Raw genomic sequence first — 14,665 nt, forward strand, 5'->3', positions numbered from 1 at the left:
CACAGAGGTAAACAACTTGAAAGACTAGCTTCTCCTCTTCTCGCTTATACTCATCCCAGTCTCCTCCTCTGGGTCCTTGGGATCACATCCCAAAATAAAGTACTCGTACACCAGGCCTTGTTTTAGAGTATGCTTTTGCGGGGGAGGCTAGGTTAAGACAAAGCTCAAAGCAGGAAGCCTTTTTTGAATACTTTTGTTCTAAATACAGAGGGAAGCACAATTTTCTATAAACATACTTACCTCTGAGATGTTCCCTCTTCACTCAAAGACCTCCGGTAGCTCCCTGGACCTGCATAATAATGCTCCTTATTGATGATCCAGATCCTTATCATAGAAACTGAAGCGAGGTATGTTACACTCTGACCCTACCTGAATAACTCTAAACTAGTCCTCTTATTTTTCCCGGATTTGCCATCCACATTTTTGCGTGTGTGTGTGTGTGTGTGTGTGTGTGTGTGTGTGTGTGTGTATGTTTCCTACAAAGGATTGATTAACTCAAGACTTATATTCTTCTAGAACCTTCCCCAACCACTTAGCTCACAACAATCCTGCCTTCTATGCATCCTTGCTGCACTTTTCGTTTGGACCACCTATTTGGTACTTACACCATGGTGCCTTAAATTATTATTTATCTCTTTATTTATATGTTCTGACTCAACTTTATTATAATCATCTGTGGGAATAGATTGTATCTTACAATCCAGTATCTCTAGCAGTACCTTACACAATGCCCTGAACAATAAATACTACTGATGCTGAGATTGACATTGTGGTGACATCATCTGAATCAGTGTTTATCAAAGTGTATTCATGGGGTATTAATAGACATTATAAGAACAAAAGTGTTTTGTGTTCAATTAACTTCAGAAACCCTGGAGAACTTCTCTGAGTCTTTAAATTAACCAACTTTCATTGCAAATCTCTAAGATAAAAACAACATATGCTTTTCCCAAATTTATTTGGCCATAGAAAAATTTTTTCATGAAGTATTACCTTAGGCTAGTCTCTTGAAATACAGGCTTAAACTTTAAAAATCCCAGGTGTCTAGAGCAAGAGTGAGGGTGTAGGGGATGGATGCAAGTTGCAGAGGGAGATACTATATGGGCTGAGAGAGGCTTATAATATACATAAGAGACAAAATATTCACATCCTAAAAATCACTAATGAACATGTGTCAAACTTTGTCAACTGTGCCAGTTGAGTATATAAGAGCTGATGGGATATATAGAAAAGGCATAATCAAATCTGGATGGAGCAATCTAGTTTTCAGGACGTACATGTGACTGTGAAGATCCCTTGCAAGTATAGGGCTCCTGGAAACTTACTTTGAAATGCCAAAACAAGAATACAGACTGTAGTTACCTATAAGGACCATTGCTTCACATACCAATCATTTCTTACTTGTTCTCAGGTCCATTCCTCACCCTTCATTTCTATGGCTCTCTTACTATCACTTCAACTAAATTTGTCTGGACAGATAGTGGAGGGCAGAAGAATGGAAATCCCTGCCCCCACCCCTTTCTTTCTCTGCTTCTGAGTGTGTTTCTAGTTTCCAGCAGAGGCTGCATCTGTTCTGAGGTTTCTGGGTTCTGGGGTTCCATTAACACCTCCTTCCCTGTCCTTCTAGATGAGGTAGTGGCTTCTTGATTTGGTTAATCTCTGGGTGGCTTTACCACCCCTATTTGTTTTATCAATGCTTCTACCACAGGTGTAACCAATTCACTATTTAAATTTTTATTCTCAGACGCCAAAGGGGCAAAACCCTAGATGCTCATATTCTGAAAAGCCACAAAGCCAGTAACTTCTAAACTTTATAAAGAAATGTCGTGATGGGGTTACACTGACCTTTTACAATCTGAGTCTCAAATGTAGAAAGATTATCTAAAAATTGTAACTTGAATACTTTGTAATTTTTCTCTTAAGAAAAGACCGATGTAAGTCTTTGTATCAATACCAATGAACATGTTGCTTCATTATAAAAAAATATATATATTTGTTGAAATACCTAAAGTCATTTCTGTTTTTCTCTGAGCGAAATGCTACATACTTATATGTTGCATCTCTTGTTGACTGTGCTCCATTCAGAGCAATACCTTATGTCTTTTTTTTTTTTTTTATATTTCTCTGTAGTGCTATACACATAGGAGGTACTCAAAATATGTTTACTGGAGGGAAAAAGCATGACCATTCTTTTAATTTAAATGTGCTTATATGCCTACAAAATTTTAGAATATCTATGTATCATTGTTTAAATGCACAAGAAGGAAAAAATCTTTCTAGGAATATATTGAGTATGAGGAGAACCAGAAAGTTCTCCAGAGTACCGGGGAACTGGTTAAGGAAAGTCAGAACTTTTCTAATTTCCAGGACATTAGAGAGAATAATTTTATTTAGGTCAAATCTCCTTGGGAAGAGAAGACTTTGCTTTAATGGTCCTGTTTGTTTCACCTTCATAAGGCCATTACCTCCAAACAGACTGGGGAGAGGAGATACCTCAAGAAAAGAGAGGATATATTAATTTTAAATTTCCAAAAGTACTTTATCCTAGATAGCTGGGCTGTCATTTTTTAAATTGTAATGCCTTAGAATGGAATAATTTCAATTTCTGCCTAGAAAATGGGGAGGGGGGTTGATATTTAATCATCTTTTGCTTAACAATAATAGATATATAGGTGTATGAAGAGGTAGAGAAATCAAGAAGTAGACTAGAAGAACATCCAAGGGTTCTTCAATTCATTTAGAATATGAAAATTTCAATTCTATCTTACTAATTTATAGAGCCTCTGGCATGTCCTGATCAATATTGCACCATAGATTTGTCCTTAATATGGCTATTACTTGAAAGTATAAGAGGTTCCATACTAGTCAGGGTTCTCCAGAGAAACAGAAGACAGATATATATAATTTTTTTTCAAGAGATTTATTATGAGAGTGTGAGGGATTGACTTATGCAATTAAGGATGCTGAGAAGTCCTCCTATTTACCATCTGCAAGCTGGAGGCCTAGGAAAGCTTGGTTAGTCCAAACACAAAGGACTGAGAACTAGGGGAGCCCACAGTATAAATTAGATTGTGTTTAATGTTTGTGTAACTGTAAGTACCAGAGACTTCAAATTCTTGTATCCTTGTTTGTCTCCCCTGTGAACTTTGGGCTTCTCTAAGTACTGTTTCTTAGAGAGATTCTGTATCTTGCAGGTCTTTCAGCTACAGGCCACTCTTGTGATACTGAAGATACTGGCCACTCTTGTGATACTGGTGTCAGTGCTGACGGTAAAATGCGAGGGAGGGGAAGCATTCCATAATATTATTTAACCTCAATTTTGTGAGCTGTGTCCTTGGGCTGTGACCTTCAGAAATGTGTCTTAGCTAACTCTACTTCCCCCTTAGATGGGGCAGGAAGGCTAAAGGCAGAGTCTATGAAAATTAAGTGTAGGGATAAACTGTTTGGGGCCTTAATTTATATTGTCTGCTCCTATAAACAGTGATGGGATGATCCATGGTGATGTTAACTGGCTCATATTTCCTCAGCGGGTTAAAGAAATGAAAAGGAAAGTCTTGGACTGAGAGACAAAATGCAGATGAACTAGTAAGATATTGTGACTGACAATCCCAGTGCCTATGATCATGTAGGATAATACTTTAAACAAGAAAAAAACAAAAAACAAAAAACGCTGCATACAATTCCGGGTTAAGAAACAAAGAAATTGGGTCATTGTCGAAAGGTTGAAGTGTGTTTGGAAAGTTCTCTGAATAGTAAAGCCATGAATTTGGCCCCATCTTGTCTCCTGGCTCAACCACTGCTCCTGAATTATGGTTCAAGTTTGTTAGTGAGTTCAGGGCTGGGGTCCATGCCCTCATCACATAACCTTGAACCAGGGCCCCAAATGCTTAGATTTTCTCACTAAGAAAACAAATATAATGGTAACCACTAAACTAAAATATCAAAGCCTGGGAATTACTGGCCTGAGGGAACAATACTGGCACTGAAATTTCTGAAAAGGAACATCACATTCCACAACCAATGAAAAAGAGGATTTATTATAGAAATTGGCTCATAGGATTATGAAGGCCCAGAAGCTCCATAATCTACCCACTGCAAACTGGAGAACAAGAAAGCTGATGGGTAATTCAGTCTGAGACAGAAGACCCAAGAACCAGGAGAAAATGGCTTTTCTAGCTCAAGCAGAGAGCAAATTTTCCCTTCCTCCATCTTTTGTGCTATTCATACCCCCCAATTGATTGGCCGATGCCCACTTGCATTGGTGAGGGCATCTTCTTTACTAAGATGCTAATCTCTTCCAAAAATAAACCCAGGAATAATATTTTACCTAGCTATCTGGGCATCCATCAAGTTGACAGGCCCCTATTAGTTAACCATATTTCAAAAAAGCAAGACCACAACAAACAAACAAAATCCTACCTGCTCTCCAATGATAAAAACTGATAGGTTGTAAAGCCTCCTGCGTATATTATCTAATCATTTCTCAGGCTCAAGTGACTTAACATTTTTTTGTAGGCTTAGAAAGTCTCAAACTCTTCAATAGTGGCACTTAACCCTTAACTAAATAAATACAAGGAAGGAAAAATAGCATCTTCATTTTTTAAATAGAGAAATTAAGGAAGAGAAGGATATCTAGTGTATGGCAGCAGCATTTGAAAAAACTCCAACTCTCTTCTTCTGCTGAAAATAAGCCAAGGTCTAAGCCACACCCGTGCCCAGTTTCTTTCAAGATTTTCTTACTTCTACCACATTTTTGACTCTTTGAAACTTCAAGTTTCTTCTTCTGTGCACCTCTATTCTTCTATATTAGCATTTTTTAGAGAATGTTCCTTGAATTCCTCTGAAGATGATTCCTATACATAATAAATTTTGGAAGCCACTGTTTTATTTTTCTGTCTTTATTGAAATATAATAGACAATTAGTTGCTTGTATTACATTGTATAATTCAATGAGGATTTTTTTTTCACTTATAGTTGGCATACAATAATATACCAGTTTTAGTTGTATAGCATAGTGATCAGAGATCCACATAACTCGCAAAGTGATCACCCCACTAAATCTAGTACCCCTCTTCCCTCTTACATATTTATTACAACATTATTAACCATCTTCCCCATGCTACACTCTACATCACCACGTCTATTCTGCAACTATCCATTTAAACTTCTTAATCCCTTTGCCTTCTTTGGACCCCAACTCCCCTCCCATCTAGTATCCCTCTAAATATTCTCTATATCTATGAGTTTATTTCCTCTTTTGTTGTTGTCATTGTTGATTTTGTTCTTTAGGTTCTACATGTATGTAAAATCATGTGATATTTGTCTTTATCTCACTCATTACATTCAGCGCAATACCCTCTAGGTCCATCAAGAAAATATCTTTTTCCATCCCCTTCCTTTTAGTCTGTATGTCTTTTAATCTAAAGTGAGTCTCTTGTAAGTCTTGTTTTCTTATCCATTCAGCCACTCTATTTTTTGGTTGGAGCACTTCATTCTTTTCCATTTGAGGCAGTTGATAGGAATATAGTTATTACTATTCTTTATTCCTGTTTTTGATACATGTTTTTTCTTTTTAAAGAAGTCCCTTCAACATTTCCTGCAATACTGGTTTGGTGGTGATAAGTTCCTTTAGCTTATTTTTGTCTGGGAAGCTCTTTATCTGTCATACTCTAAATGATAGCTTTGCTGGATAAAGTATTCTTGGTTGTAGATCCTGGGTCTTCATCACATCAAATATTTTGTGCCAAACCCTTCTGTCCTGCATAGTTTCTTTCGAGAAATCAGCTGCCAGTCTTGTGGGTGTTCCCTTGTAGGTAACTATCTGCTTTTTCTCTTGCTGCTTTTAAGATTCTCTCTTTGTATTTAACCTTTGGCATTTTGATTATGATGTGTCTTGGTGTGGGTCTCTTTGGGTTCCTCTTTCTTGGGACTCTCTGAGCTTCCTGGGGTTTTATGTCCATTTCCTTCACCAAGTTAGGGAAGTTTTCCATCATTATTTCTTCAAATATATATATTCGACTTCCTGTTCTCCCTCTTCAGGTATCCCTATGACATGGATAATTTTACCTTTAATAGTGTCCCACAGGCTTCTTAAATTATTATTATTGTCTTGGCTTTTTTTTCTTGCCATTTTGATTGAGTGTCCTTGGCTTTCCCATCCTGTGTATATGTCATTTGATCCCCTTCTTTATTCACTTTGTTTATTCCATTTAATATACTTCTCATCTCAGATAATGTGTTCTTCATTTCTGACTGGTTCCCTTTTATAATTTCCATTTCCATTTTTATGTTTTTTATCCCTTCGCTGAAATTCTCACTGAATTTATCTACACTTCCCATAAGTTCATTGAGTATCTTTATAACTAGTGTTTTGAACTCTGCATTTGTTAGATTGCTTGACTCTATTATTTCTGTATTGCTGTTCTGTTCTCTCATATGGTTTCTTCTTCTTTGTCTTCCCATTTTGCCTGCCTTTCTCTGTCTGTTTCTATGTACTAAACAAAGCTCCTGTCTCCCGGTCTTAATAGTGCGGTTTTGTGTAGTAGGTGTCCAGTGGCACAGTCTTGAGAGGAGTTCAGCTGCAGGCCAAATTTAGCCCAAGCCTGTGCCCCCTCTGGGGCCACCTGTTAAGATTCAGCAAGCAATCCACAGATGCTGTGCTTATAGTTGCCTCAAAAGGCCACACCAGAAACCGAGGCCAGCTGCCTCTTCCAGTGTGAGTCTCAGCAATGAGCACCTGACTTACGGAGGATATGTGGCTTGGTTGGGGCTGTGAGTTGGGGGAGGTGGAGTTTCAGAGAATCTTTTAGGTGGAGTAACCTCTGTTATCCAATTTGATGATGTCTCTGCTGTGGCGGTGCTGAGTCCATGTACTTGGAGAGGGGAGAGCTCAAAGAGGTACAATGGATACTGCTGGCACTTCTGTACAGAGCAAGTCATGCCTTGGCCCTCACTCCGACAACTCAGTGTCCCCTTGTAAGTTTCTGGTGCCTCTTGCACATCCAAACCGGCACTGGTGCTCAGAGCAAGCAGGTTAGTCCCTGCAAAAATCCACTCACAGACACTGCCCCTTTAAGAGGCGTCTGCAGCTGCCGCAGCCTCCGTCCCACTCAGCTGCTGAGTAACAGGCAGCCTTGTGTCCTCACCCCATCCTACCTTCTGCTGTTGCAGGGTGATTTCTTAGATTCTCCCTAATTATATGGCTAGTTCATCTAGATCTCAGGCAATTTTTCCTTGCTGTTTGCTCCTTGTGTCTGTCACAACTTTGATTTGGTTGCCAGAGGGATGAACAGAGCCTCTATCATCTACACCATTTTTTTTCCCGCCTCCCGGAGCCACTGTTTGATTTATATGGTCCTTCTGTCTTCACTTCTTTCCCCACCAGGCCTGGATTTCACTGATAATCCTAGTAACGTACTCAATTCCTTTCACTCTTTGCATGTTCATCACATTTACCCAATTAATCTTTCACTCTAGGTGCATCCTTCTTCCAGTGTTGGTGTTCTGCTCCATGTCTTAAGAATACTATATAGAGAAAACTAGATGACTAACCAGATTGGCATTAATACAAACTTCAGCCAGGCCTTCCACATAGCTCGGAAAATTTCTTACTTGTCTTTAGTCAGCTTGTTTTCTTTTTCCCCACAGCAGCTATTTTAAAATGTACTACTTTCTTTAGGAATTCTATCCCTTTCATTCTTCTCATTCTCAGCCAGCATGTGTTCATAGTCTTTCCCTCTTCAAAGAGAAAATAGGGACCATCATCAGAAAGGCATTCTCTTCCTGTCTGCCTTAAAACTTTTCTATGGCAGATTGTATCTGTTCTCATGTCTCATAGGAGGAAGGCTCTCTATTATCTCGAGGTAAAATTCCTCACCCTCTGTTTTGGGTCTCATTCCCTCCCTCTATTGTATCTTTCATTTCTTTCTTCTACTGGTTCTTTTTCTTCTAGATGTAAAAATGTCTGCAACTTAAGAAATATCTCTTCTCACTTTCACTATTTCCTGCCACTACTTTCTTTTACTTTCTCAATTCTCTTTGATTCCTTAATTCAACACAGTTCTACCTCCAATGCAATTATTCTTAGTTTTATTTGGAAACTACTGAATAATCTCAACAAGGAAAAGTCACCCATAATTTCAACACTTAGAAAACATAAAACATGAAACAATCATTTCCCTCTCCATTCATCTAATATTCCAGAAATGTATGGATTATATTAGAAATATTAACTCTTTGTCTCACTCTTTTACAGTGTTTTTACATTGTTTATGGTTTCATTTTTTATAGGGAAACTTCTGATTTGTATGTGGTCAGTATTCTCTTTTTCCCCTTTATGGCATCTGAGTTTCTTGTTTAGGAAGATCTACATCTCAAGGTTATAAAAATATTTTACTATTTAAAATAGATAGTTTTTTTCTCATTTACTTCCTTATACGTGACATATACTTTAGGATTTAACATTGTTTTCTTCTATATGGTAGCCACTAGTTCCCACTCCAACTTTTTTAAAGAATCCATCTTTTCCCATTGAATCAAAATGCTGTTTTTTTTAAATGCTAAATTTTTAAATATACTCCAATTTGTCCTGTTTTCTATTCCACTGATATATTGGCATATCTCAGAGATATTTTGGGTTTGGTTCTAGATGACCACAATAAAGTGAACATCAAAATAGAGTGAGTCGCATGAATTTTTTTGTTTCTCAGTACACATAAAAATTATATTTACACTATACTGTATTCTTTTAAGTGTGCAATAGCATTATGTCTAAAAAGTGTATATATCTTAATTAAAAAAGACTCTACTGCTAAAATTTGCTAACCATCATCTGAATCTTCGGTGAGTCATAATCTTTTTGCTGGTTGAGGATCTTATCTTGATGTTGATAGCTGCTGATTGATCAGGGTGGTGGTTGCTTAGGATGAAGTAGTGTGATAATTTCTTAAAATAAGACATGAAGTTTGCCCCATCAGTTGACTCTTCCTTTCACTTGAATGCGTAGAGGCCATTTGTAAGGTTATTAATTGGCCTAATTTCAACATCATTGTGTCTTAGGGAATAGGGAGGCCTGAGAAGAGGTAGAGAGATTGGGAAACTGCCAGTTTGTGGAACAGTCAGGACACAGAAAACATTTATTGATTAAATTTACTGTCTTATATGATCGTGGTTTATGGTGTCCCAAAACAATTCAAATAGCAACTTCAAAAATCACTGGTCACAGATCACCATAACAAATATAATAATAATGAAAAAAGTTTAAAATATTGAGAGAATTACCAAAATGTGACGCAGAGACATGAAGTGAGCAGATGCTGTTGAAAAAATGGAGCCGATAGACTTGCTTGACACAAGGTTGCCACAAACCTTCAGTTTGTAAAAGTAAAATATCTGAGAAGAGCATAAAGTGAAGAGCAGTAAAATGAGATACGCCAGTATTTTCCTATGCTGTGTTAGGACTATTATTGTTTCTTTACACAGCATTATGATAGATTTAATATTTGGCAAGTTAATCCCTTTATTGCTATTCTTTTTCAAAAATTTTTAAGAAAATCGTGTATTTATTTTTTCCGATAAATTTGAGAATTATTTTATCTAGTTCCAACCTCTACTTCATCCTCATATTTTATCTAGTTCCAACCTCTATCTCATCCTCAAAACCAAAATCATATTTTGGGACTCTAATTATTACTACATTAAATTTATGCATTTGAGAATGACAAATTCCTTAATTCTATTAATTCTTTCTACCTTCACATCCCAGGATTATAATGTTTTTGTTCACTTATTATATATTTTAAATAAGTCATATCTTTAATGTTAAATGTATTTCTAGGTTTTGTCATTATTTTAAATAGGTTCTAATACCACCCCTCCACACCATTTTCTTTTTGAACTGATCTCTGCTAATATAGAAATAATTAATTTTTAATATATTTATCTTATATCTAGCTAACTTACTAAATTCTCCAATTAGGGTCACTAGCTTTTCAGTTGAATCTTTTGTATTTTCCAGGCATGTGCCAAATCTTCTGCAAATATTTTCAAGCTCAGGAATCTCTGTTCCAGTATCTCATTTTTTTTTTTTTTTGGCATGTGTTCATGTGATCACATATATTTAAAAAATTTTTTTAATGTAATAAATTATACTGATATGTTTCTTAAAATTGGGACATCTTACTTTTCTGGAATAAACTTTACTTTGTCATAGAATATAAGTATTTCAACACATTACTAGTTTTGACTTAATATCTGGTTTCAGATTTTATTTTTATTAATTGCAAGTGTTCTAGTTTTCTTTATTGAAATATTTTTATCAAGTTTTGTCATAAGTATTATGATAGAATTGTAAGAAGAGTTAGGAAGCTTTCTGGTTTGTTTTTTTTTCCTCCATACTCTGAAATAGAATAACATGGTGAAATATTGTCACTAAATTTAGAGATAATTTACTTGCAAATCTCCTGAATCTGGTGCCATTTTTAGTGGTAGAGCTTTAGTATATATTTTTCAAATTCTATCGATGTTGGATTGTTTAGGTATTGAGTCAATTGAGTCAATTTTAGGAATTTATATTTTGATAGAACATCATCTGTTTCCTTCAGATTTTAAAGTTTGTTGGCAGAATAAAGTAGTAAATATAGTTTGTCAGTAACTTGTGATCCTAGAAGACATTTTATGAGTAGAAAATTTTTCCATATATAAATGAGAATAATTTTTAAAAATGTAAATTGGATCATTTTGCTCACCTGTCAACTCTTCACTGATTTTTATTACTCATAAAATAAAATACAAACTCCTAACCATGGCCCACAAGGCCTGTATGAAGTCTGGCCCCTGCTAACCTTTCTAAATCTCATCTTGTGTCACTCTCTCCCACCCTTCAGTCACAAGGGTCATCTCTATGTTCTGTCAACACAAGCTTTAAACCCCCTTATGACATTTATACCCACAGTCCCTTTTTTTATCTGATTGTTCAGGATAAATACAATACTTTGTTGGAGAATAACAGTAGGAATCAATTTAGACAGGCTCTTCTGAGGAGGTGACATTTAAGTTGTCATCTATAAGATGGGCAGACACCAACTATGTAAAGGTCAGAAGAAAAAGGAATGCTTTCTAAATTACGATTCTCCATTGGTAGTCTCTTAGAAAGCATGCATACTACTCAATTTCCATTACAGCAATTGTCACAATATGTAATATTTATTTATAATATTTAGTAACCTATATAAATGCTTACTAATACTAATTTGGTATATTAATATAGTCAGTATATTTACTAAAATATTTAGTAAACTGTGTAAATACTTACTAATCTCTATTTCCATATGTATAAGGTGACAGGTCAGATCTCTCTGGTTTTCCCAGGCTTTCACGTAGTAGGAAAATGGGCCATGCGGCCCTTTCAGAAAACAGAAGGGAGGGTGCAAGTAACAGTGCCATGCTCCACTAGTAATGGTTATATCCAGAAATTTACTATGAGCTTTACTTTCCCACTCATAAATACATTTTTACACCATACAATGTAAAATTCTGTCTTGTTTCCTTGTATCATTATTTAACTTTTAATTTTGTTTTCCAGTTAGACTGTGAGTTTCTCAAATGTAGAGATTCTTTGTTACACTTTTTTACTTTCTTCACAGTGCTCAGCATCAAGCCATAGTAAAAAGAACACTCTATTTGAAGCCATAGTAAAAAGAATACCACATTCAATGGCCTGTATTGAAAGGCAGCTCCACTATGAGCTATGTGACTTTGGGCAAATTGGACTCTTTGGGCTTCAACTTCTTTTCTATAAATGGGGATAATACTTATTCTATTAGGTTTTCATATGGAACAAATGAGATAATAGTCAAGGAACATTTTGGCAAAGAATAAAATGTATAAATGCAAGCTGTCGTTATTATGTCCTTCAGGAATAATTATTGATTATATCGGTTTAATGTAAACACTGTCTGCACAATGAAAACATGGTATAGAATGTAGTGCGAATTACATTTTTTTAGCCATGGAGCTCAAATTATATTTTCAGATGCAATAATCCTGGGGCCAGCTAGAAAATGCCATTACTTGCACCTTAGTCAGTGAGAGAAATCCCTGGGCTCCTCCAGTGGAGAAAGAGGAGAAAATTTTTTCACCACCTGAGACATGATTATGGCCTGGGTTTTGCAGCTCTCATTAGCTCCCTGGCAGGTAGGTTGGGTTCAGATCCTGCTACTGTTTATCTCTGTGCTATTTCTGAACATAGTCATCACAACAGCCATCTCAATATTTTAGAAAGTTACAACAGTACAAGGTTTAAAGCAGTCATGAAGCCTCTACCTAAAGAGAGATCCAACAATAACATTTTGTTTTGACATAAGCTTCAAGTTAAGCTTAAGAGTAGGAGTGAGGTGACTATAAGGAGATAAGGAGAAGTATTAAGAGAAAACCAACTGGGACAAAATGGGTAGTAAGAAATAATTTCATAGCACTTATTATGTGTGAGGCACTATTCTACATGCTTTGCAAATATTGATTCATTTAATCCTCAACAGTCCTATGTTGTCATTTTAATTTTCATTTTATAGATGAGGAAACTGAGGCACAGAGAGGTAACTATACAGTTACTGGGATAATGAGGATTCAAACTCAGACAGTGTGCGTTTAGACTCCATGCTTTTAACCCCTATGCAGTGAAAAACATCTAAAATCAAGACTGCAGATGGAAAAACAAACAGATGCTGGCTCTCCATAAATCCCACAGCTACACATTGATTTTTGTGTACTAATTACCTTTTTATTTCAAACCAATGCAAAAAATTAAATTAATTGACTGGATTGGATAACTGTCTGGAAAATACATATTTTTTTCAAGGACAATGAGGGAACAAGAAACCACTTACTCTATATTTGATCCTCAACAGAGTCAGGGGAACAGAAGGCCTCTGGAAATAGGTGTAATTATTTGTAAATTTTTCATGATTAGACTTGAACTTCTTGTTCTCAATCTTAGGATGGGCTCTATGGAACTTAGAAGAGTGAGAAAAGAAAACACGATACGAGGTTATACAATCTTTTGGGTCCAGTAATTGATTCGTGGGTGGGTTCTGTGGTTTATCCGTTTCCGGATCCTTTTATGTAGGTGAAGCGGTCACTTAAAAGTGATTATCAAGTTGAAAATAGTGTGAGTAGTGGCAACTTCCAGAATGGCTGATAGGTTTTAACTGATGTCAGCTTGGAATTGTTTCCAGCATTGTGGCAATCCTGCAAGGGCAGCCTGGTGCGACATTCTGGAACAGAGCAGGCAGATCCTGTGTATCCTTCCCAATCCTATCCACATCTCCTGGATGGCACTGCTAACTTTTTCTCCGCATCCTCTCCAACATTTGTTATTACTTGTACTGTTGATTATAACTATTCTAAGAGGTGTGAGATGGTATCTCACTGTAGTTTTGATTTGCATTTCCCCAATAGCTAGCGATATTGACCATCTTTTCAAATATTTGTTGGCCATTTGTATGTCCTCTAGGGAGAAGTCTGTTCAGATCCTCTTCCCATTTTTTGATTGGATCATTTGTTTTTTTGTTGTTATTGAGTTGTATGAGTTCTTTGTATATTTGGGATATTAAGCCCTTATGGGAGGCGTTGCTTGAAAATATATTTTCCCATTCAAATAGTTGTCTCTTTACCTTGTTGACAATTTCTTTTGCTAAGCAGAAGCTTTTTAGTTTGATGTAGTCCCATTCATTTATTTTAGCTTTTACTTTCCTTGCTTTTGAGGTCAAATTCATAATATCCTCTTTAAGTCCAAGGTCCTTGTATTTAGTTCCTTTGTTTTCTTCTATACTTTTTATTGTTTCAGGTCTTCTATTCAGGTCCTTAATCCATTTTGAGTTAATTTTGGTGTGTGGTGATAGACAACAGTCTAGTTTCATTCTTTTGTAGGTGGATTTCCAGTTTTCCCAGCATCGTTTATTGAAAGGCTTTCCTTTCTCCACTGTGTGTTTTTGGCTTTTTTGTCAAAAATTATTTGCCCATATAAAGACTTTGGGATGGCTTTGGCAGTTTGGAGTCTTGACTCTCGATTCTGTTCCACTGGTCCATGTGTCTGTTTTGCTGCCATTACCATGCCATTTTGATTACTATCTCTTTGTAGTATAATTTAAAATTGGGCAGAGTGATGCCTCAAGCCTCACTTATTTTTCTCTCGGGATGGCTTTGGCAGTTTGGAATCTTTTGTGCTTTCCTACAAATCTGATGATTTTTTGTTCAATCTTGTAGTTTTCATTATATGGGGACTTCACATGTTTTGTTAAATTTATTCCTATGTATTCTATTCTTTTTGTTGCAATTAAAAAAGGAATTATTTTTTCTACTTCTTTTTCTGACACTTCATTATTAGAGCATAGGAATGCTATGGATTTTCGAATGTTGATTTTGTATCCAGAGACTTTACTGTATTTGCTTATTGTTTCTAGTAGTGTTCTTGTGGAGTCTTTATGGTTTTCTACAAAGAGTATTAAGTCATCCACAAATAGTGAGTTTAACTGCTTCATTTCCTATTTGGATGCCTTTTATATCTTTCTCTTGTCTGATTGCACTTGCTAGGACCTCCAATGTTATATTGAATAACAGTGGTGAAAGTGGACAGCCTTGCCTTGTTCCTGATATTAGAGGGAAGGTT

The 14,665-nt window shown here is 36.2% G+C and overlaps 2 long non-coding RNA genes across 2 annotated transcripts in view; one reads left to right on the forward strand and one right to left on the reverse strand.

Annotated features, from left to right (window-relative positions):
• Positions 1–14,665, forward strand: part of LOC111739856 — a 245,979-nt gene that overhangs the window by 121,270 nt on the left and 110,044 nt on the right. The gene's annotated exons all lie outside the window — the stretch shown is intronic.
• LOC111739857 overlaps positions 14,295–14,665 on the reverse strand; it is a 17,556-nt gene continuing 17,185 nt past the window's right edge. The window contains exon 3 of the long non-coding RNA XR_002780392.1: positions 14,295–14,305. This is a non-coding gene — a long non-coding RNA (uncharacterized LOC111739857). The remainder of the gene's footprint in view (positions 14,306–14,665) is intronic.

Source organism: Pteropus vampyrus, unplaced genomic scaffold (assembly GCF_000151845.1).
Source record: "Pteropus vampyrus isolate Shadow unplaced genomic scaffold, Pvam_2.0 Scaffold55, whole genome shotgun sequence".
Taxonomy (NCBI): Eukaryota; Metazoa; Chordata; class Mammalia; order Chiroptera; family Pteropodidae; genus Pteropus; species Pteropus vampyrus.